The sequence below is a fragment of the Bactrocera dorsalis genome, chromosome 4, assembly GCF_023373825.1.
Source record: "Bactrocera dorsalis isolate Fly_Bdor chromosome 4, ASM2337382v1, whole genome shotgun sequence".
Lineage (NCBI taxonomy): Eukaryota > Metazoa > Arthropoda > Insecta > Diptera > Tephritidae > Bactrocera > Bactrocera dorsalis.
The window spans coordinates 59480781-59506844 of record NC_064306.1 but is presented as its reverse complement, the minus strand read 5'-3'; the positions used below and the strand labels follow the sequence as shown (position 1 = coordinate 59506844).

Below are 26064 nucleotides of genomic sequence, written 5' to 3'. Positions count from 1 at the left end.
GCAAATCGGTCGAATATCCAATAAACGTACAGTTTGTATACCAATCTAGAACAATTATTAGTTTAAAAACACGTAAAATAAATGTAATTAAAGTTCCCAGCAGGAAAAACACAACTACTCCGAATGTAACTAGTTTATAACTAGTTCGAATGGAATCAAAAAGTGTTAAAAAATTAAAAATAAAATAAAATTATTAACACTTTTCACTTCTAAATTGTTTTTTTTTAGTAGGTTTGAATATTTTCTCAGTGATATAGTTATAAAATTGAACAAACGAGAAAACACAAATATTCATAGAAACCTCGTATGCGAATTGGCATCCACTAAAAACTTTCAAAAAGTTATTTAGCGGAATATTTTTAATTGTATTCTGAGAGCATGAGTCACCTTTGAAAAGTTCTCAGATCGTATATTAAAACTTTTTTCTCTATAACCACCCGTCGATTTGAGTAAAAATATCCCAGTCGGGTTAATAATATTATATAAACGGCCTCGCATACATATTTACACTAGACTTTGCTCTTGAAATGTCAGTCTGTCATAAAATTCACACCTCAGCAGGTGAGTACGAGACGAGCTTAATTGCGGCGAGCACTTGCGCTTGGCTTCAACTTCAATGAAGAGAACAATAAAGAGCAGTAAATAGTTAGTTGTTGCCCTGAGTTTTATAGATTAGAAAACGGTGTAAGTTTGCATGTATGTAGTTAAAATATTGCCAATTTGCATATAACAATGAAACGCACGAGATAACAGCAAATAGAAAATCACAGAAAACTCTGGGCGAGAATAAAACGAATTGTGAAATGGCGAAAATAGGTGAGGCGGAACCGAGTATGTATCTATGGCAGTGTATGTACTATATGAAGGTAGCTGGAAATGCACGAGCACATGTAATTTGAATAGGTGCATGTTTAGAGGTGGCGGCAAGAGGCGAGCGAGCGCAACAAGTGTTCAATAATCGGTGAGGCGTGGCGAAAAGCGCGCTAAAACAAGAACGATGAAATGGAACTGAACATTAAGGTAGAAATGGGGGCCAGTGGAAATGGTAAAATTAGAAATAATAATAAAAAAATTAAAAGAAAATAAATGGAAGTGAAGTTAAATATAGAAATAATGGTATTAGAAGTAACTGGTGATTCTGGCTGTTTGGCATTTCATCAGGTGAGACTTACGCCTAAAGTACTTTCACAAATCGTACAATTTTATTACGAAAATTCACGTTCTGCAAAGAATGTGTTTCGCGCACTTCGCTCAACTTATAGTCAACATAATCGGCCTACTGAGCGTACTATTCGCAACACCCTCACCCATCTTGAGACCCAACATTCATTATAAGATAATTTTCGAACAAATAGACCTGGCAGTGAAGAAAATATGTCAGTGTGTACACGAAGACGGTGGAGAGTCGAATCGGCGCCGTTCACAGCAACTCTGACTGACTGACGTATGGAACGACTTGGTACATTTTACGTCGAGATCTTAAATCAGAAACATCAAAAATACAGCATGTGCAAGAACTGAAGCCGTGCGACCTTCCCAAGCGGCATCACTTCGCTCCAAGGGCTCTTGAAAAGTTCCATGAAGATCCGACGTTTTCGAGACAAATTTTAAGACCCATTTCGGGTCACTGCGTATGTAAAAAAGCAAAATTGCCACATTTGGGACGAAGAATAACCTGAAGAGATTCAAGAAGATTCATCCAGAAAAACTACTGTTTGGTGTGGTTTGTGAGCCGGTGGAATCATCGGTCCATATTTCTTCCAAAATGATGCCGGTGAGAACATAACCATGAATGACGACTCTTATTCTATGATTATGATAACCGACTAGTTGATGTCTGAAATTGAAGCTCGTGATCTCGGTGATATTTGCTTTCAGCATGACAGCGCCACTTCTCACATATCGCATCAATCAATGGATTTATTGATAGAGCACTTCGGTTAGCAGATAATTTCACGTTTGGTCGATTGGCCACCAAGATCGTGTTATGTATATCACGCTGTTAATCTTTTTGTGGGGATATGTAAAGTCTAAAGTCTATGCGGACAATCCTGCTTCGATTCAGGCCTGGAACCAAACATCACATTAGTCATTCGCCAATTACCGGTCGAAATGCTCGAACGAGTCATCGAAAATTAGACTCAGCGGATGGACCATCTGAGACGTAGCCGCGACGAACATTTGAAAGAGATAATTTTCAAAAAATAAATGTCAAAGAATGTTCTTTCGAATGATAATAAACACACCGCATTAAATTTGAAGTTTCTGTGTTTTTTCTTTAAAAAAGTATGGAGCCTCGAAATTAATCACTTTATAGTTAAAAAATTTGCTATAAAAATTTTCAAAATCTATTAATTTATAAAAAAATTCTCAGAACAGATTTTATGAAACGAAAAAAAACATGATAAAATAAAAAAAAAATAAAAAAAATAAAAATAAAATAAAAATAAAATATAAAATAATACTAATAAAATAAAAATATATAATAAAATAAAATAAAAAAAAAAATTAAGTAATAACAAAATATAGCTAACAAATTTGCTATAAAAATTTAAAAATATTATAATTTATAAAAAAAAATTAAGATTTCATAAAATAAAATAAAAAGTAAAATTATAAGGGAAAATAAAAAAGAAATTAAAGTATAAACAAGAAAAAAATAAATATAAAAAATATGAAGGAAAAAATTAAAAAAGAAATTATGATACAAAATATTTGGAATAAAAATGTATGTATCTAATAATTTGCAAAAAAAAAAAATTAAAGTAAAAATAATTAAAAAAAAAATTAAAACTTTATTAAAAAATTTAAAATTAAAACTAAAATATAAAATAAAAAAATTTTTGAGCATAAAAAGTTTGAAGGCAAAGACAATATCAATGGCGATTTTCAAACAAAATAACAATAAAATGCAACAAAGCATGAAAACCGTATAAACAGATAGTAACAGAAAATAAAAGACCTTATAACATACACATATGTACATTCATACAAACATACACATACATATGTATAAATATTATAGCGTAGTAGATAGCATAGTTTAACCTAACTTTACATTTATAAGCCGCAACCAACGAACAGACATGCAATTGCATAGAACAAAGCTTGCGCTGTAAGTATGCACACCTACATACATAGACGTTTGTATGTACCCACACACCTACTTATACATTCAGATATAAACCAGCATTTGCGGTTAGCGGCTCGCATTCCCAAGCAGATTAGCGAGTTTGTGGCGCTGGCGCATTCATTTGCTGGCTTATAAAAATATGTAGAACAAAAGTGATGTTGGCTTAAATGGCATTTGCGAAACAACAGCAAAGGCAACAACAACAACAAAAACGCAAAAACAAACATTGTTGACAACAACATCAATGGAATGCCAAGGCATGGAAGGTAAACAATAAAGGTTAAAATCACAAACAACAACAACACTGGGCGCGACACAACAATGCAACAACAAAGCAGAGAATTTAAAGCTACACAAGAACGCAAAAAAACAACACAGAGTTTGCTGAAAAACGGAACAACTTTAGTGGGTAAATGCAGGCAAACAAAAGAATGAAAGAATCAGCGTGCAGAAAAAATGTCAACAAAAGCAGCAAGCAAGTGTTAAACGGAAAAGCCAACAACAACAACAAAAAGAATAAGAAATAAAGAAAGTATAACCACAATAGCATTAACAACAACAAGTGAAAGATGAAGATTCTGCATAAATATATATGTATATGAAAGTTGCATGAGTGGGCGTTCACCACAAAACGTTCACGACGGCCCCCATCGGCGGTGGATAATAAATGCTGGATAAACGAAAGCTTATGCTAATGATAAGCCAAGCGCGCGCCAAGTGTTAACGCGCATTTCCATTGAGTACCTGAGGTTCAAGCATGAATATGTTTGTAAATGCAAATTCGTTTTATTCGCAGCGCAAACTGTGAGGCTAATTATAGACGAAACCAAGAGATTATGCTGCCTACCTCGGATTGCGTTGCTTTTACTTTGCCGCCGAAGAAAGCATCATGTGTGCCATATCATACATATATGTATATGTTTTGCTGTTTACTTTGGTGTTTAGCGTAATGATAGTGGAGTTGCGAAAGGTTTGGCTGCGAAGTGAGTTCACTTTCAAAAGCTGTAGAGTAAAGAGATAAGTTATAGGAAAAGTACTTGATAATAGTAATGTGTTCCAATTTTTTTCTGAATTTTTTTATACTTCAACAGAATGGAAAAAGCCGCAGATATAAAGAGATCAGCTTAGTTTGAGACTGCAGGTGGCAGCATTGATCTACGTTCTAAAATCTCAAGAGTATTTTTACCCTTAAACTATGAAAAATGCTTTTATATATTAAGAAACTTAAAGACCTCCCTATTAAATTCGTAAAAACAAGAACAAAAATCATCATTAATGAAATTCTTGAGTTCTGCTTTCCTCAAACACATAAGCACTCCATCCATCCAAATTCAAGCGCTATTGATTTAATTATTTGATTAGTGCTTACACTTAACACCATTAAATTTCAACGAGATGCTCATGAGTAACTTCTATAGCAACTAAACTATGAAAATAGCGCAAAATCAACTTCTCAGACGAAAATAATATGTGAAATTTGCGTGTTGATTATCCAAAATTCTAACATTATCAGTACTCCACATACATATATGAACATATCTCAAAACTCAGCTCAATTGCTTACAGGTAGAGAGCACAGAAATCCGCAGCGCAAAACTAGTTCACAAAAAATTATAAAAAAAATGAAAATATGAAGTAGCCAACACAATTACAGCGTGTGCGAAATTCAGAATTTATTTTCATGCACAACTTTCATGACTACTGCCAATATTAAATAGATGCGCATGAGTCATGCCAGTTTTACTCTATTCTACTCAACTCTACTTCATCAACAGAAACTCCAGCACACACACACATACAAGCCTTTCAGTTTTTATAACTTTACAGATCACTAAGTTTTATGTGAAGCTATTACAGAGCAACGTGCTGGTGCTAATGACTGAAAATCTCTTTAATGAACGAAATATTTATGTATGTATGAATGTATGTACGTAAGGGAGCAGCACAATCAGCACGAGGCACCATTCGTTATAGAACCAGAAAGATGATTTAGACAAGAGTGGTTTGAAGTGGACGCAATTGAAAGAAAAATAATTACAAAAATTATAAAAATATTAAGAAAAAAAAAAGAAAATGAATATAAAAAATATTTTACAAAAAAAAATTTAAAAATATAAAAAAAAAATTTACTAAATTTAAAAAAAAAATTTTAAATTAAAAAATTAAATTAAATAAAAATGAAAAAATAATTAAATATAAAAAAATTAAATAAAAAAAAAAACATTTTACAAAAATTTTTAGAAAAAATTGAAAATTAAAAAAAAAAAATATGAAAAATTTTAAATATATAAAAAACTAAGAAAACAAATTCAACAAAATATGAATAAAGAAATCTAAAAAATATTACAAAAATAATATAAATATGAAAAAAAAAAATTTTTTAAATATAATAAAAAAAATAAGAAAAGAAATTCGCAAAACTCATTAAAAAAAAATTAAGCCAAAACATAAATCCACTAAAATTAAAAAAATATATAAATGTTAACAAACAAAAAAAACATAAAAATTAAATATAAAAATATAAAAAAATAAAAAAAATAAAAGTTTTAACCAACAAATAAAAAAAAATATATATAAAAAATTAAAAAAAATTAATAAATAAATCTATTTAAAAAATTATAAAAGTTTTAATAAAAAAATTAAAATTAAAAAATGATAAGAAACAAAAAAAAACATAAAAAATTAAATATAAAAATATTAAAGAGAATAAAGGTGTTAACAAAAAAATTAAAAATATATAAAATTAAAAAAAAAAATTAATAAATAAATCTATTAAAAAAAATAAAAAAATAATAAAAGTTTTAATAAAAAAAATTAAAAAATAATAAAAAACATAAAAAATTAAATATAAAAATATATATATACATATATATATATATATAAAATTAAAAAAAATAATAATAAATAAATCTATTAAAAAAAATAAAAAATAATAAAAGTTTTAATAAAAAAATTAATATTAATAAATAATAAAAAACAAAAAAAAAACATAAAAAAATAAATATAAAAACATTAAAGAGGCATAAAGGTGTTAACCAAAATTTTAAATAAAAACTATAAAAAATTACGAATAGAAACTAAAAAACACAGAAATATTACAAAATACCATATACAAACAAAATAAAAAAAAATAAATGAAAACTAAATTTCCGAAAAGACAAAAAGAACATTTTGAAAAAATAAAAAAGGTAAATAAATTACAAATAAAAAAATCAAAAAATATATATGCATACATATATGTATATAATCATAAAAATTAAAATAAAAAAAATTAAATTAATAAAAAAAATTAATAAATTTAAAACACTTCAAAAAATTTATTAAAAAGAAAAATTATTTAAAAAAAAAATTTACTTTACAATTTTTTTTTTGTACAAGAAAATTTAAAACATAAAATAATAAAAAAAAAATGCTTAGAACTACCAAAACAAAAGAACCAGCCGCAAAACAAGTGAAAGAAAGCAGTTTCACAAAAAAACCAAACCTCAAAGAAAAAAATATAAAGAAAAAAATATAAAAAAAAAAAACAAAAAGAAAATACACAAAAACAAAATCTAAAACCATAAAAACATCAAAGTCAGCCACCACAACAACCTGTTAACAAAAATCTCAACTGACAATCAGCGAATAAAGAAACGAAAAACAATATGATATACAAAAACAACAGAAATGAATACAACAAACTACTCGTAGAAACGGACGGGTGTGTAAAAGCGACGTTTAAGTGGCAAGCAAAATTAGGTGACCCAACTACATGCTTACGTCCAGTTCTAATCATGTAGTGGTCAAGCACAACAAATTCCACAACAACAATAACGTCACTAACAACACGATTGGTTATCATCAAAGCCACCAAAGACATAAATCCATGCACATGCAAGCGCGGAGGTGACTTAATGCACGGTGAATGCAACGTTACGTGAGTATGTAGGTGTGTTTGTGTGAATGAGCGCGCAAAAACGACAAATGTATATATTATAAGTATTATTTATATTTGAAGCATGACGAAAGAATTGAATAATAAAACTAAAAAATGACTGAGCATATCATGATTGCAATAAATGATATGCAGAAGAATAAAGGGGGTTTGTAGGAAGGAAAAATATTTATTTTGAAATAAATGAAGTCTGCAAACTTAAATATTTTGAAAAAAAAAATTAAAAAAAAATTAAATTATATTGATCAATTTATATTTTTGGGAAATTGTTCATGAGACTTCTTTCAATCGGATAACGCTATGATCCCAAGGTATTATATTAAATTTTACCATCTCACTATCCTTCTTATTATATTTTTGGCAAGGTGGCGTGGTCAACTCTCGAACATATACTCATCGATTCTAATTAAATAAAGAATTGTATGAGAGAACAAAGTACTCTTTCTAGCATTTGAAGCTTAAGGGGTTACATGGGTTTGCGGGTTTCAAAAAAATCGATTTTTGGTGATGTTATTAAATTCTGCAACACCTCATGAATATTGTCGAACATTTTTAAGTTGATCTGAGTAATAGATTCTGAGATCCAGCCTTGAGCGCTAACAGGTTTTTGAGATGCAATTTTTAAAGACGTGGACGAAAGATCTTTTCTTCGATTTTCATGGAAATTTTAATTTTTTTTTTAATTGAAATTTTCAGATATTTTTATTCGTCCATTGAACCCGATATTTTGAAATTTTAACTTCATAACCCAACTTGTATCAGCTCATAAAAAAGCGATCTTATGGCAGATCCCCGATGGCTCCCTCTGCTTAAACTTTTCATAAGACACCCCAAAAAGATCATAGTACAGAATTTTTTATAAGAAGAACGCACTTAAAGCCTTTCCATTGTTTTCTTAGAGTTGGATATTGTTTTTAACTGGCCGGGAGCCCTTACTGCCACATAGATCCCGAGTTCTAACGTTAAGGTCGGTCGACATTAAAAGTTGGACTCCGAGGCGCTCTAGGAAACTCGTTATAACTCCCGAAATATTTCGAACTTCTCTCTGTTCTCAAAACATTGTACTTTCAAATTAAGCAAAAAAAATTTCGACCCAAGTTACCAGACTACCACCTAAATTATGCCAAATAAATACTCAATGGACACTCAGTCGCGTCACCTAAAAAGGATTAGTTGCTATAAAGCTTCACTGCATCAAAATACCATATGATCTACACGCTTTGGGTATAAGCAAATAAAATACGTGAATAAATGGCAATAAAGTAGGTGGCGAGCAATGTGTGTGCCGATTGAAGCCGCTTAACTGTCACATACAGACACATGTAAACATTAGCCACACAAACGGGTACAGCGTGTCTACAAGACGCTGGTGTGACTGCTAATTGTAAGACGCTTTAAAAGCGACTGGTTGAAAACAGAACACACAAGCACATAAATACATAAAGACACAGCTATCTTCAAAGCGCCGTTAGCTGCGCCGGTGTGATCGCGATCGATAAATACTTGAGAGAATTGAAAAAAACGAATAAAAATTATTACAAAAAAATAAAAAAATATAGAAATGTAAAAAAATTATAAAAATATAAAACAATTATAAAAAAATAAAAAATATGAAAGAAAATTAAAAAAAATAAAAAATAAATAAAAAAATTAAAAAAAAAAATTAAATTAAAAAAAAAAATTAAATTAAAAAATATGAATAAAAAAATACAAATCTGAAATCAAAAGAAAAAAATAAAAATAAATAAAACCCGAAATCAAAACTAAATCGTACAAAGTCACATTTTAACCGGCTTTTAAAAGTAAATTCAACACAAATTAAAATGCTTGGGGTGTCAAGCGCTTAAGCGGATTCCTTAGCGCTGGAATTTCGAAATATGAGCCGGTCAGTCAATGTGTAATCGGAGTCATTGAAGCCCGAAAGGGTTATGAGCAGGAAAAAGGATGCAACTTTAAGTAGATAAATATGTGTATATATATATATAACCATATATGTATATACACATGTATGTATGTCTACAAGTAGTTACATACATATGTATGCAATTAAATGCGCGCCACAAGTAATTGCGGCGAGTCAATAAATGGTTGCAACAGGTAAACAGCAGTGCAGCGACCACAAGGAGACCCAAACAAGTGCATGCACACAGACATAAAAACAAATAAAATGAGAATGCTCACGCACACACACAACCATATGTGGGTATATTCACCGCATCGGTAGCAATTTAATTTAATTACTTTTAAAGCAACAAATATATAGGAAAATTATTATCTTGTGAATATTCCCTTCGCACAGCAGCGATAACAGCAAACAGGCGAACCAGCTTGCGAGTTTACACAAGTAAATAATAAATATTGTATGTGCGTATGTGTGTATTTATTATCTTATTGCATTCCTTGGCAATTGCTTCCGCTTTCTTGGCTGGCTGGTTGGCATTGCGCGACTTCGTCATGGGAAGTTAAGCACTTAAATTCCCTGTTGCAAGAGTCTACAAAGCGGTGGCAGTTTGCAAGATATTTCCCTTATGGAGCAAAGCAAGACTGTGTGTGTGTGCGTGCCGCCTTGTTAACTCGCTTGATTTTGCATTTTTTCACAACATAAATATAAGCGTTTCCCGACAGCGACAAAACAAAATGTTGACTCAGGTGCAGGGAGGGACAAGTGCATGGGAGATTTTGCGCAGGCAAAGGTGAGAAAATTTTGAAAATATATATAAAAAAAATAAAATAATAGTAATAAAGTTAAATTTTAATTTGAAATAAAAAATTAAAATTAAAAAAAAAAATAAAAAATTAAAAAAAAAAATAAAATAAAAATGTATAAAATTAAAAAAAAATATATAATAATAAAGAAAAAAAAATATTAAAAAACAGAATATTTAAAAAGTAAAAACAAAAAATTAAATAAAATAAAAATATTTAAAACTAATTAAAAAATGAATTAATAAAAAATAAAAAAAGGTAAAACAAATAAAAAATTAAATATTTTCAAATTGTTGAAAAATATAAATTAGTTTACAGTCAATTAGTCAATCTGATAACTATTTATAGTAAAGAATGTCACTTTATTAATCGATTATCGATAAGTACACGAATTATTAGACTCAAATTTATCAAAAATACGCTGAGTAATTTAAAATTATTTTGGTTAAGAGGCGCTTCAGTTTGTAAGTGGTTTTGCTAGATTAAATTCAATTGTTTCCCAAAGAAACCGTGTGTTCAGGACATAAATCGGTAAAATCATACAGAAAAAAAGACCCAAAAGAAAAATCGGGACATAATTTTAAGACTTTTTTCTTTAAAAACGCACGTAATCTCAATTTTATGTACTTAGTATTTTTTTTTTTATGATAAAAAATTTGTTTGATAAAAAATATTTTTTTCTTCATGATAAAAAAATTTTATGAAAAAAATAGTTTTTATTTCTATATAATAATTGGAAAAATATTGGACTCAATGTTTTTGATTTACTACTCTTTCTTACTGTTATTACTCTTTCTTAAAATATTACTGAATATTTCATAATCCAATACTAAAACGACGAATTAAGGAGTGACATGGTTTACGGATTTCAAAAAATCGTTTTTGCCTTATTAAATTCTACAACGTCTCTAGAATTTTATCCTAAATTTTTAAGTTGATCAAAGTAGTAGTTTCAGAGATACAGCCTGGAGAACTTGTGCGCTCGAGGCTAGCTAGGCTAAGTGCGCCGTCTTTAAACGGGTTTCTCTCGAAACTGTGTTCCTACGGTCGGTTGTCAAGGTTTCTCTAGAACTACTCAAACGATTTTTATAAAATTTTACACAGGTCTTTGAGATACAATTCTTAAAGACTTAGACGAAGGATTTTTTCTTTCGATTGCAACTATTTTTAAAAAAATGTCGCGTAATTTTCAGTCTAATTTTTCATTTTTTTGTAAAAATTTCTGCCAAAAATCCAATATTCAGTTGTTTTTGTTCCTTCGTTCAAGTTCTAAGTTAAGGTTTTAACTAAAACACGTATTTTTTTCACTTTAGATGATCCTGTAAGGAGTTATCCTGCCAACGCGTGTGCATCTTTTTTCCGAGAGGTCACCGGAAATGGCGTCGCAATGGCCGAGTTTAAAATATTTGTTTCCAAAAATTTCAGAATTTCTTTGTTAATAGTGTATGTTTGTAACAATAAAAAATTTTAATAAAATATTTAATTTTTTGTATGAGAAAAAAATTGTTTAAAAAATGCTGTTTTTTATTCGAGGAAACGCATGAACTCCTTAAATTATTATTAACCCAACCCTCTCGGCTCTAAATATTTTGTAATCCAATACGAGAACGTCGAATTAAAAAGTCACAATTTTTTAATTTTTATTTAAATTTATTTTAGTATTTTTTTTAGCATTCCCTTGACAGTTAGTTCTTCGTAACCGAAGTGAGGCTCGTTTTATAACAACAAGGACAAGGGATATTATTTCAACAGAATTTGTCATATTTCTTCAGCTTTTTTGTCTTTTTTTACAAAAAATAGTTTCATTATATTATATTTCTGCTTCTAATGAATATTTTCACTCATAAACCATAGAAAAGAAACTATAAAAAATAAATAAAAGAACACAATAAAAAGATTAAAGCAATGTAAAAAACATCTATAAAAAAATTATAAAAACAAAGAAAACAAAAACAGAAAATATACAAAAGTCAAAAATACCCGCAAAAAATAGAAATAATACAAAAATCAAAAATCCCAAAAAAATTATATAAGAAAATTCCAAAAATTATATCATATTATATATCAATAAAAATATATGAAAAATTTCAAAAATTTATTCATAATATTTGAATTCATATTATATCTAGTCATATATATTTTGAACAGCAACAATAGCTCCACATCGAATTTGAATCGCACAACACTTGAAAACCAGGCTTAAATAAAATTCTGCCGCCCTTTAAGCGGCGCATCAAAAAAAAAAATAATTTTTGTTTTAACAAAACAGAACTTAATTTACCAGCATTCACCAAAATTATTGCACTTTTTTCCTAAACACAACAAAACACCTACATGCATAAGGTTGTATTGTGTGTGGCAATGATTTTATTTATGAATGCAATTGCATATACTAACACATATACATACATACATACGAGTACGTACACTTTTTGTAAAATTCTCTTTTTAGGTTAATTACACTTGTTGTTTTATTTGTTGTATTTAATGCACAAACAATACAACAATAACAAAATGCCGCATAATTCACACAATTTGCACCGGTTTAGCATTGAATTAATTTTTTCACAAATTTTATTGAAATTATTTTTGCTTAATGCTAAACTTTTTAGCAATTTTTGCGTCGTTTCGAAAAAATTAATTTAAAAAAGAATAAAAAGTGCGAAAAAGGTAAACAAAAAAGTTGTTTGCACGGTTGGCAGTCGTACAGGCGTCGCTGCACGCGTTGTTGTTGTTGCGCTGCTGTCAACGTGGAAGAGATAAAACCGAAAACGAAAATAATATTTAACAGCGCCGCGCGACAGTCACTTTGATAACGTGGAATTTTCGTATTTCCACAACAACAATAACAACAAAAGCGTCACGTTCCAGCCACAAACGCGAAATGGCAGCATTTTCGTTAATTGATTTTTGCTCTATTTTTATTAATTTTTTCTTTGAAATTTTTTGCACTGCACATTCTCTTCGCGTTTTGCACGATTCACAGCTGAACTTTTGAATATTGCTTTTTTTTACTTTGGAATATTGCTTCTCTGCTGTTTGGTTTAATTAAATTTTATTTTGTTGTTGCAGTTGTCGTTTTACCGCACGCGTACACAACAACAGCGCGGTTTCGGTGACGTTGTGAAAGCGAGCGCGTTCGAATTGAAACTGACTTGACGGCAAAAGCAGCTTGGCTGGGAGCGCTGCGCCAGCGAATACCCAAAGCGCAACAGGCAATACACACATACACACACATGCGCACCGCAAAGAGGCAATGGAACGGACAACAGCAGACAGACAGACAGACAATCAGATAGCACAACAACAGTCAACAACAGCTGAGGCAACAGCAAAAACGCCAGCCATAGTAAGTTGAAGAGTGGAAATCGCAGTAGCGGAAGGTGTTCCACCATCGGCGGATATCAGCTATACACATACACAGCTACATAGGTATACATAGCTCTACTTAAATGTATTTTTTCAAATGCTTTTTGCATTGCCTTTCCTTTGTTTCTTTGGTGTTGATGTGTTGCTGTTGTTTGTTTTGTTTTTGTATTTGCTATTGGCATTAATATGTAAACAGCGATCGATGATTAAGCCACGAAGCAGGTGGAAAGAGCAATATTTTGTGTCAGAGCGTAAAAATAAGAGCGAGCGTTAAGAGCAACATAAAACAGCTGATACTACACTTTACTGCATTGGCTTTCAAACTGCCGCAAACTTCATAAGCTGTTAATTAGTACTAAGAAGTTGCATTTTTGGTTTAATTGTAATATTTTTCACTTTGAAGAACTTTCCGGATTTTGGTATAAAAAAAATATATTGTATATATAATATATATTATATATTGGTCCGATTTTCTGGCATAATGTGGTGATTTTAGTATGAACCATCATAAAAATTGGAGCTAGTGATCCAATAGATCTTCAATCGTTTCGTTTTCGGAAGCAAATCATTATAACATGATAATCTAGGCTTTTAACTTGATAATCTATCAAAGATTCATTTTGCGGTAACTGAACTGATATACGAAATATTATGTTCTACCATTGAACATTTCAACTTTTTGATCGAACTTGTTCAACAAAACACTTTTATCTAAAGAAGAATTTTTTGAAAATTTTTCCGGCGAAGAAGTTTACAGTACAATGTATCAATAAATAGAGTTATATATATCTTACTCCTGGAAACGATGACGACAATAAACATTAGTAAATCTGAACCTGAACTTTTGGTCTAGTAAAAACCCATCCATTATTTTTGTATAAAATTTAAAGTTGGCGAATTTTTCACCAGCAATATCATGCGTCATAGAAGGAGACAGGTAGTAACCACTTGATGTCAGGTCTGGACTAGAAGGAGCATGTCTAATAGTCTCCCAATCAAGTTCCCGCAGCTTCTGGTAAATCAATATCGACGTTGGTGATCTGGCTTCGTTCTGATGGAACACAATTCACACTCCTGTTTGCCAAAGCTTTTCACTTCTAAGAAGTATTAACACTCCTTAACATATCTGTGGGACGGTATATCAAGCTCCTTACGTACAGCTGCAAACAAAACCATTGGTTTTCGAAAAAGTCAAAAGATCAGCTAATACGATGACGACTGTCGAGCGAGATGGGATAGATACCGAGAGTTGAAGAGGAAAACGAGACGTATTTGCTGAGGCCGAAATGCGTGACAACGAAAAGCTTGACAAACTGGCCGACAAGGGTAATGCTCGAAAATTTGACAAAAAAGATGAGGCGACTAACAGAAGATTTCAAGACCGGCGCATATTCTTGTAGAACCCAGAAAGGTGATCTAGTGACTGATGCTCAGAACATACTGAAATTATGAAAATAACACTTCTCCGGCCTGCTGAATGGCAGTGAAAGCATAACACAAGGAGATGGGGAACTCGATTCCCCACACGATGGAGCAGACATTCCATTGCCTGACCAAAGTAAAAAGGAAGAAAAGAAAAAGTTTAAATAGCAACTACCTGTCTAAAAAACAACAAAGCGGCAGGGGCCGATGGATTGTCAGCCGAGCTATTGAAATACGGCGGTGAAGAAGTGATAAGAAGCATGTATCAGCTTCTTTGTAGAATATGGTCGGACAGAAACACGCCCAATCCATAAAAAGGAAGACCCCACAATCTGCGCCAACTACCGTGGGATACGCTTCCTCAACATCGCATAAAAGGTTCTTTCGACCGTACAGTGTGAAAGATTAAATCCCTCCGTCAACAAATTATTTGTACCTTATCAATGTGGCTCCAAGCCTGTAAAATATACAACTGAGCAGATATAACTCATGAGCCAAATCTTGGAAAATACCCGTGAAAAGGGGATCGACGCGCACCACCTCTTTCGTCGATTTCAAAGCTGCTTTTGTCAGCACAAAAAGGAGTAGCCTTTATGCCGCTACGGCTAAATTTGGTATCCCCATCAATTTTTCATCTTCAAATCAAAGAACTATATTCTTCATACAATATTCTATTTGAGGTTGTCACACTATGTGCGCCCCTTAAATCGATTATTCAGTAATTAAAAGCGATCGAGATTTTGGGGCTGTCTATGTATGTGAAGTAAAAAAAATTTAAAAATAATTTTACATTTTAATCAACTTTCGCAGTAGTGTTTAAATACCAACTACAAGAAATAATTCACAGCGCTGCGATTATATGAATAATCTGTTATAAATACAAAAATTTAGAAACATGTGCGATATACATATATCACTAATTACCTTACCAAGTCATTATATATAATACCAAAAATTACGATCTCTTACAAAACGTCATATTTATTATTATATTTTACCTGAAAATAGAAAGAAAAATAAAATTAAATTAATTATACTGTTAATCAAATAATTAATAGAACAGAAAATGAGTATTAATATCTCTTAACTAATAGAATACTGGGCAAAACAGAGCACAAAAAGAGAAACTAACTACTAGAATTTATTTGTCTAGTAACTAGCCACTAACTATATATGTACACTCGACTGCTTTAGGCACCCAACATGGCGCACTGACCAAATTAATTGCAATTAAATTACAAAAAACACACACACAGACTATTATTTGAAGAAGGGAAAATATATTTTTGCAATAATGAAAACGAAATAATTACAAGTTAATTGTGAAAAAAAGAAGAAGAATGAATGAAAAAAATATTAAATCAAGAAGCATGCATGCAACGCATGAAACCGACAACACAACACGCCGCAGAACACAATTATCGAGTAAAAAGCAAAAAGCAAGCAAAAACACAGTCACACTAACCCCAACACACACTCTAAATATAAAGATATTAAAGAGTCTACATGCAAGTTTGTAAGTTAGAGACACCTGAATTGAAAATCTTCAAATAAATTCGAAACTCTGATGGGGTGATTGCAACATGCCGCCAAAATTGCTTGCAGGCAAACACAACAAGCTGCTCACCCTCTTACTCCTCACCCTCACACTCAGCACTTCTAAGCGCTTGGTAATTCGGAGAAGGCCGCGCTGCATAAATGCATGAGTAATGCAAATTTTTTTCTTGAACGCGAAATTGCAAACACGAACAAATGCAGTCAGTCAAGTGAGGCGATTAGAAGGTGGCTTAAATGAGAGTACATATACATTAGCAGGTATACTCGCCATACATTGTTGTTATGAAGAGTATAAGAGGGCTGCAGCGGTGCGCAGAGAAGCAACAGGCGAAGGTGTAACGGTTGGGAACTCAGTTGCTGAAGCGGCGGTTAATCAAGGCACAAGTGCATATTTTGCTCTTCCGGCCGCATATGTTAAGCTGACCACTCATCATGATGTTATGAATGCAGAGGAGGAGTTAACCCTTTTTATTAAAAATAAATTGAGCGTGCCTTGGAATGTCTTTAGCTGTATTGGATGTTAAATTACGTATAAAAAAAGAATGAGGTTAAGAACCGATTGTGACATGCAATCAAAAAAGCTTTACGAAAAAGAAAGAATTGCAACAGACAACGCGAAATATATGTACTTTATAATCAAAACAGGTGTAACTATTATTTTTTTGGGGGAAAATAATCGTTGTATGGCAGCCATATGCTAACAGGTCACTTAAATAGTTAATTAAATCCATTTTAGGAAGATTGATCCAGAAGAAGTTCACGAAGTGAGGAAAGCCTTCTAAGCGCCATTCACTTTTGAGGGGCCAGCAACTTTGCTTTTACATATGACTATCCTCTAGGTAGCCAAAAAACATCCTAAAATGAGAAGGCGAAACATCGCTCCACCGGGTTGTCCGCGGGGTTTGAGACTCGCCATGCAAAAAACACCCACACTGAAAAGAAGAAAACAGCCTCGGACCCCTCGTCTACGACAATAAAGAAGATGCTTAGTTAGTGCTAACTATCAAAAGACTGGTATAAATTTGACATCTATCGGATCAAAAGTTTGTGAATTATATTATTTTGAGTGAAGCAACTTCTGTCACAGAAAAAATTGGTTAAAAGGAATTACGCATTATGAAAAAATAATGTTTTTTTGAAGGGAAAAATATAAAGTTGATGAAAAATCTTGGCTTGATGACGAGTTTCCGGACACTGCCCGGGAAAAAAACAAAAACAACTAAGTTTAGACGTGGTAAAATGAGTACCGCAGACGGTGAACACAGTGGACGTCTTCGATCCAACTTAAAAGAGGCTGTTGACGATGAAAATATGAAAAAAAGTTCACAAAATTATTCTGGATGACCGTAAAATGAAGTTGTTAGAGATAGCTGACACTTCAAAGATATTAACTGAACGTTTATGTCATATTATTCACGAATTTTTGGATATGAGAAAGCTTTGTGCAAAGTGGGTGCTGCTCAAACTCAGTTTTTGACCAAAAACTAGGACGCTTGATGATTCGGAGCAGTGTTTGGAGATGTTCGATCGTAGTATAGTAGATTTTTTGCGTCGATAGCATTCCGAAGTTCAATCGACAATCATCCGAGTGAACTGCATACGATGAACCTACTACAAAACGTGGAACGCAACAGCCGGCAGGTAAGGATATGGCGTCTGTATTTTGGGATGCGCATGGAATAATTTTTATTGACTTCCTTGAAAAAGTAAGAACCTTCAATTATTTTATTATAAACCGTTTTTGAACCGTTTGAAGGACGAAATCGTCGAATCGCCCGCATTTGCAGAAAAAGAAAGTGCTGTATCGTGTCACAAGTCAGAGAAAACGATGGCAAAAATTGAACTAGGCTTCGAATTGCTTCTGCATGAGCTGTATTCTTCGTATCTAACCCCTAGCGACTCTTTCCTGTTCTTCGAACTCAAAAGAAAGCTCGCTGGGAAGAAATGTTTATCGAATGAAGATCTGATCGCCGAAATTGAGGCCTAATTTGAAGCAAAGAACAAATCGTATACAAAAATATGATTGCTATACTTCTACCTACTACTATTACCCTTCACGGGAGCTATGTTGATCAATAAATGAGTTTTGCCAAAAAAAAGTGTGTGTTTAATATGGTAGAACAGGGAACTTTCGCTTGATATGTTATAGCGGTCCGATCCAAAACAATTTGTTCGATGATTGGATTATTGCCTTACATAATAATCCATGCCAAATTTCGGCAAGATATTTATCCATTATTTACATAATTTAAAGGGTTTGGAAGCTGTTGCGTCCAATAAAGAAGAAGAAGAAAGGGTCTCCGACGTTTCTTTCTGAAGTTACAAACTTCGTGGCAAACTTAATATACCCTGTTCAGGATATAAAAATAATTAAATAAAACGAAAGGACTTGATTGGCAGAAGGCTTCTGAAATGATAATCTTTTTTCACCCGTTTTCTTTAAGGCCGACGGTTATTTACGACGATCCAAAGGAGAACTGCCGGACTTATGAATTTACAGAAGGGTTAGGTTAGGTTAGATGGTTAATCGCACGTGGTCCTTTATGAGCCCATTGAAAAGCCAACATAAATTTACAAAGGTGCTTAATTTCCATTCCGGCTCCCAAGTGTTAAAGTGTTAACCTCCCAAACGCGAGACAGTCAAGAAGGAAGTGTTGAGTTGATTTATATCACGAACGCAAATTTGCTGACAGTCTTCATCGTGAAGTTTTGGAACCGACGAACTTCTGGATTTATAAATTTCCGACAACAAGGTCCAAAAAATTGTTATCTTGTTCCCAATCGACCGTACGTATATTTTGAAATATTCTCCGAAAAGTTAAAGTTCTTCCAGTTTCGGAGTTATGAACATATTTGCAAGATCGGCTCCTAAAACTTTAAACGCGTTCTACTCGAAACGCTGTTTTCAAAGTCGATGAGCTTCTTCCAAATGGCTGCACCGATCAACTTGAAAGTTTCGCACGACCTCCGTATAGTTGTCAAGTAAGTAATGATTAAAGAAATAAGATTTTCATTCATTCCGTCATTTTTCACAAACCAAATTTTTGACTAATCCTTCAATCCTTCTTCGTAAACAGTACAGACACGTATTTGTATCGGTTCGTTGCTTTAACTAAAGAAAGAAACCGGTCAAACGGCTTTTACTGTATTATCGTGCCGTCATGGGAAGACCAGGAATTATAGTAAAGATTCAGTTGGCAGTTTAACTTCGAAATATACAACTTTTCGGGGGTTGGGTGACTAGAGAATGGAATACAAAATATTCAGATGTGAAGAAGTAGTATATTTTTCTAATAGGCTTAAACGAAGTAAACATGGGGAATCCTTTTAAAAAATATGGTTTATATAAAATTTAAAGCAAAAGGAAGTGAGAAAAAATTTTTATATCGAAAATATTCGAACTTAATGCCGATGTATTGAAATTTTCATTCTCTTATATGCATTACTAAGTACCCCAACTAACCTCCATACCATTTATCAGAAACGATTTCGAAAAACTGTTATTTTAGTGCAACTCCCGAGTAGTAGCAACAACAATGGTGCCATAGAAATTTTTCGAGCGTGTCGAAACGGTCAAACAATGAATGCGCGCGTAAATTGTTGTTGTCATTGATGAAAAAAAAGACTGAAGAAAATATTATTACAAAGACAGCATTAGAAAAGTAGAAGCCATTTTTGAAGTGCAACTCAGGTTGCACATATGTACATATGTATATACATATCAATACATATGCAGTTGCACGCCAAAGTTTGCGGTAACAAACGAGTAGCCACAAACGCATGAAAGCATAAAAGCCAAGAAGTGCGATCATTGAGTGGCAGAAGGTGTTGATGATACGCCACCAACATTCAGCCGCATTTGCCAAACGCGTGTTGTTGTTGTGGAGCGAACTGCCATGCTTGCAACATAAACAATGGCGAGCGCGCACACAAATGCGTCTATGATAATGTGTCAGCAACACTTATTTTATGGTCAATGTGGCATTCTGACATTATGGCATAGAAGGTTGCAAGCAACGTTTTGTGGCAACTTGCGACTATGGCGAAATGTAATATATTGCAATCGTTAAATAGCTGCGCGCAGGAGCTGCTGGAAATAAAAGGCCAAGCAGACGACTACCGGCTGTTGGCGTGGCAGAAATGCGGTAGCTGAAGCATAAAGAAAACACAAAACAAAAAAAAAATAGAAAAAAAATATTGCAAAAACAAACGCGTTGCATGCCAAAGGCATCATTGCAAACAGCGCCAGTGGCAGTGCCGGTAAGGCCCTGGTGCTGGTGCTGGCAAACTGCAGGTGGTCGGCCAGCCAACCGGCCACTTGCTGCATACGGCTTGGTGTTGCATGCAACGCGCGGCGAAGATTCGCGCCACGCCAAACCAGCGAGCCAGTCTGCATGTGGCAGCAGCGCGCCGTCGCACCAGCATTATATCTAGTCATTTTAATAGCTTAGTAGTCGCCTCGTTCAAGCGCGCGTCGTCTCCACACACACACACTCATACACACAACGCTTTGGATTTGCAGTGCGCGCTGCAGCACAGCAGGAATATGTCAAGGACGGAAATCGTGCTTTGAATACTTAATTTGCAACTTGTTCTTAGGCACCTACAACACTAACAATGGCAATAGCAACAACAACCACAGTGAGCGACTAGTTCAGCTATGCTGTGGCTATTAAACGTGCCACAAGTGCACAAGAAAATCAAAAGTAAACACGCAACACAGCAAGCGCTTTTAAAAGTTGTAATGGAATTTTAATATTTTTCAAACATAAAATATTGAAGATAGATTAGGGTGATTCTTAAATGTGGGTGGTGCATTTTTTGTGAAAAGTTTTTTTAAATTTAAACAAAAATAGTGTAGCAGAACACTAAGGAAATATATTTTGGTACAGATTACAGACAATTAGGACCTGTCACGTGGGTGTCAAAATTCTGGACCACCCTATGAAGACTTCAAAAATTACTAGTTTAACTCTTTTTGAGCATTATAATCGGAAATGTCTATTTCTGTGAAAATCTCGGCACTAAAGTCATTTGAACTTTGATCCCAGTAAGTTTTTTTTTTAACTTCTGACCAAAATCGGTCAAAAATATAAAATTAAGACCCTGAAACAAATTTGAACTTTGACTCCAGTAATGTTTTCGGAGCTTATGACCAACATTTGTTGTTATTTAAGTCAAAAATAGAAGATTTCGACACCTAAAGTTACCTGAACTTGGACCCGAGTAATTTTTTTTTAACTTTATCCCAAAAATGGTTAAAATTTTAGTCAAAAATAACTGAACTTTAACCCCAGTAATTTTTTTTTTAGTTTATGACAAAAAACCGGTCAAAAATATAAAATTAAGATACTCAAAATAGTTTGAATTTTAACTCTAGTAATTTTGTTTTGGAACTTATGAACAAAATCGGTCGCTTTTTAATCAAAAATATAAAATTAAGACACTCAAAAAAATTTTAACTTTGACCCGAGTAATTTTTTTTTGAACTTATGACCGAAAACAGTCGTAATTTCAGTAAAAACCGAAATCGGCACTAATATCATACTGAAAATTATAAAATTCAGAACCACCTTAATTATATACCATATATCTCAAAAGAGACCAAAATGGTATATGACAACTTCTTCGACGGTATTAACGACTCCTGTATAGAAATCACTAAAAACTGATCTTAATTCATCTTTTAAGTACCACCCTAATGCATATATGACACTTGTGGCTAATGTGCATTTGAATAAACGCGTTTGACTGGTCTAGACAGATACGACAGACAGACAGGTATTATGTTAGAAATTCCAGCAAAATGTAATAAATACAACGTTATCGATCTTTTTCAGCAATCACAAGTAAATACAAATTGATTTTTCCACGCTAATCGAGTAAATCATTTATTGAATGCAGTTTTTATGTAAGCATGGCGACAGGTGCAGGAGTAGAAAATGATTTAACAAGACCTGAATTTGAATTGTAAACTACCTCTCTTTTCTTCACAATTCAAATTCAGGTCTTCATTAATCATTTTCTAAAATTGAATACGTTTTTTAAGCTCCCACACCAGAGTTGTTTGCTACTTTAAACGAAAAATTTTAAGTTAAAGGAGAATCCACAAAAGTAATTTGACGATGTTCATATAAGAACCATCATAATATCAATTTTCATAAAAAATAATCTCACAATTTCTCAAAATTTTCTCGGAAATATGTTCTATAATATGTAAAAAAATATGTAATAAAAAGAAAACCATTATTTTTCCAAAAGATGGCTTTAGTAATCTGTATCTCGCCTTGGATACGTGCCACCGGGTAACACCATAATAGAAATCGTCAAGTCCGACCATAATATGTAAGCACTGTTTCGGTAGCCCAGGTACCAAACATTGCACAATAAACTGTTTGGAATTTTGTAAATAAGAGTGGATACAAAAAGAAACTAGATTTATGGGCGCCACACGAGTTAACACAAAAAAAGCCTTGTGGACCGAATTTCTATCTGCTATTCGCCGCAGAATCGCACAAAAATCGATCCATTTCTGAAGCGGATGATTACTGCTGGAGTGGGTTACTTACGGCAATGTCAAGCGAAAACCATCGTGGCCGAATTGAGCTGCCGCAAAAGGAGGCCAAGCCAGGATTGTGAAGAAGGTTTTGCCATATATGTATATATTTGGTGGTATTGACAAGAAATGTTCAAATAATAGCTGTTTCTAAACCGAACTGTCAACAATTGAACCGTCTGAAGGAAGCAATTGCCCAAAAGCGGCCATCTTTGGCCCATTGGTGATTGGACAACGCCAAATCATACACAAAAATAGTGATTCGTTAGAAGCTCCGAAAGTTTGGTTGGGAGGTTCGTACAGATTAACCTTATTTACGAAGAAAAATATCGAAATCCTACCTGTGGTCATTGTAATCTTGTGAAGTAAGGTAGGCTTGGCTTTATCGCCATCATTTAATGGAAAGCCAGTGCTGCTTCAAAGGAGTCGATAAATAGAGAAGGAGAGAAGGTATTGGATAAGTTGGCTTGAGTGCAAAAGGGTGGCTGGTATCATATAAGGACCCTTTGCATGTACAATATTTTTTTAGCATATCACGTCGGGATGAAGTCCAGATAAGTATAAGTATTATCTGTCTTAATATTCAGAAAGCAAGTATACGAAGGGCTGGTTAAGGAGTGCCTAACCTCGCTATCAATAATATCGAGTGCCTTTGTGATAAGGTTGGTATGGGTACCAGGTCACAGCATCGCAGGAAATTGTAAAGCTGATTAGCTAGCAAGTAAAGGCACCCTATAATCACTATCGGTAGAATTGTAGCGTGTCGGTGCTCCGGTATCCTCTTGTGTTCTACTACTAGATAGCTGCGCTTCGTGGAAACTTGGCCAGCGCTGGGCCACCATCAGTACATCCGCTCCCGTAAAAACCTTTTGTCCCAAGATCGGTTGCAAGAGATCTCGTGATCTTAGTTGTGGGGATTTTAACAGGCTGTTGCCCTATTTGCTTCCGTATAGTCCGGGAATTCTACCATACGCCATTTGCGGTAGCTGTATGGAAGAAGATTAGGAAGAAACAGCTCATCACTTCCTTTTTGACTGTCCCGCGTTTGAGAGGTCAAGACTTAAACACTTGGGAGCGTACTAAGTTATTTACAGCATGGAGTTCTTTGTTATGCTTAAGTTCAAATTTATAGAACATTGCATTGCTGAATGGGAAACCAAGATTTCATATTGTGAAATTTCAGAGACTCTGAAAACTCACTAATTTGGCAGATATGGTGCAACTTTATAAGACTTATTGGTAGGCAGACCAAATCAATGATCTTGATTGTGATTGTTTAACAGTTTTGCGTCCCTGATAGGATGATCTAGTGCTTTAAGAAAATTTTGGGATTGCACTAACCCCACGTGAGCTACTTTTCCAAATATGACTTGTCATATGTTTCATTGAAAACGATATGAGAATTTACAGGGAGAACTTATAGATGTACGAGCTTCTGTGGTTAATATATAATAATATAGCACTCAAATAGATTTGGTGAAATAATTACCCCAGGTAATATGTTAATAATAAAATCTGATGGCGAAACATTCATTTTGTGAATGTCGAGATGCAATTATGAAAAGCTGAGAGAGCGAATTGTTAAAAAAAAACTCAGCCAGATTGCGACCACAAATTTCAAAAGTGTTGAAAATTTTTAAGTCACATCACAAATTCCATTTTTTCCACAAACTTTTCGCAATGAAACTAAACATATGCTGGCATTTTCCTAGTTTGCATAAATCTCTGTAATTTACTGTAAATTTGGAGCGAGTGCGAAAGCATAAATTCATGAAATTACAGCTTGCAACAGCAACAGAGATAAATCCTCGCTGAATACGAGAAAAACAAGCGAAAAAATGTTGAATGCGCATTCGAGGCAAATTAAACACCTTGCGCATGTGCAATGGAAATCTGGCTGATAACTCATACTAACAATAACACTACTATATATGCATATGTATGTATATATATGTATATGTATACCATATATAAGGAAAGAAGTGTTAATTTTCAGCAGCTGGCTAACCACAAGGCAAAGTATGCCGCTGGAGTGCCGCTAATCATACCTGGAAATGCAGCGGAAAATAAATATTGTCGAAACACACACACACATACACGTATAACTGAATGAATGTATGTATGTATTGAGGTGCACAGCTGCAGCACGACGTGTATTTACTATATTTCACATGCTAATTAGTGGAGTTTCGCATTTTTGCATGGAAAGTTTGCGCGCAAAGTCAGCTGACGATGGAAGTTACAATGAATTTGGCAACAACAATAAATAATACAATATTCAGTTAACAAAAAAAAATATATGAATAATAAAACAATATAAACAAGTAAGGAAGGGCTAAGTTCGGGTGTAAACGAATATTTTTTACTGATGCAACTTGCAAGATTCAAAGGAAGGGAATTAACTTGCGGTATACAAGGCTGTATGGGACTAGGGCGAGTTTTCACCCGATTTTCGCAGTTATATAGGAATGTGAGAAGAATGTTATGTACAATATTCGATGGACATCGGTCAGACGGGTCCCAAGATATTTGATTTCACCGAAAAGTGGGCGGTACCACGCCCATCCTCCGCTTTGAGAGCGATTATGCCTATCTACAATACTAACTGTCTTACGATACCGAGAAACATGTGTACTAAGTTTCATCAAGATATCTCAATTTTTCTGAAAAACAGACGGACGGACAGACAGTCACTTAGATTTGAACTCGTCTTTTCATCCAGATCATTTATATATTTAAACCTATATCTAACTCGCTTAGTTCTAGCTGATACAAACAACCGTTAGGTGAACAAGACTAGTACCATATACTCAGTTGCAACATGTTGCAAGTGAATAAAATTTATACATTAAAATTATATGAAAATCTGCAGAAAATGTAATTCGCAACAACAACAACAAAATTTTCATGGTATTGTTTAATTTGCATTTCAATTGTTGTTAGCATTGTTGGTGCCATTGTTGCAAGTAAAAAGGAAAAGTGCCAACCTATTTTTAAAGCAATTTATTTAATGCACCGCGCAGACGATTATAGAAAATTGCATCAACAGCAACAACAATAACAATAAGTCGGAATTACTGACTTTTTGTTTAAGGGCTTTCTTTAGGCGCCGCAGTGGCAGACAACAATGCAGAGGGAAATGAAGATCCAACATGGTATTATACATACATAAAAGGATATTAAGACATAGAGTAAGAAATAAATCAAACGAAAGAAAAAATGAGCAGTGAATAAAAAAAAGAAAATAATAAATAAAGTGAAATTATGCGAAATCATATGCAATATAATTAATTAAAACAATGCAGCGAAAAAATCAATTTTTTACGAAGACGATTTTTTGAAATAATATAATATGAAATAATAAGCAAAAAAAATGTAATAATA

General features: G+C 33.2%; 1 protein-coding gene across 6 annotated transcripts in view; it reads right to left on the bottom strand.

Annotated features, from left to right (window-relative positions):
- LOC105222503 (partitioning defective 3 homolog) overlaps nt 1–26064 on the bottom strand; it is a 155628-nt gene that overhangs the window by 39734 nt on the left and 89830 nt on the right. The gene's annotated exons all lie outside the window — the stretch shown is intronic.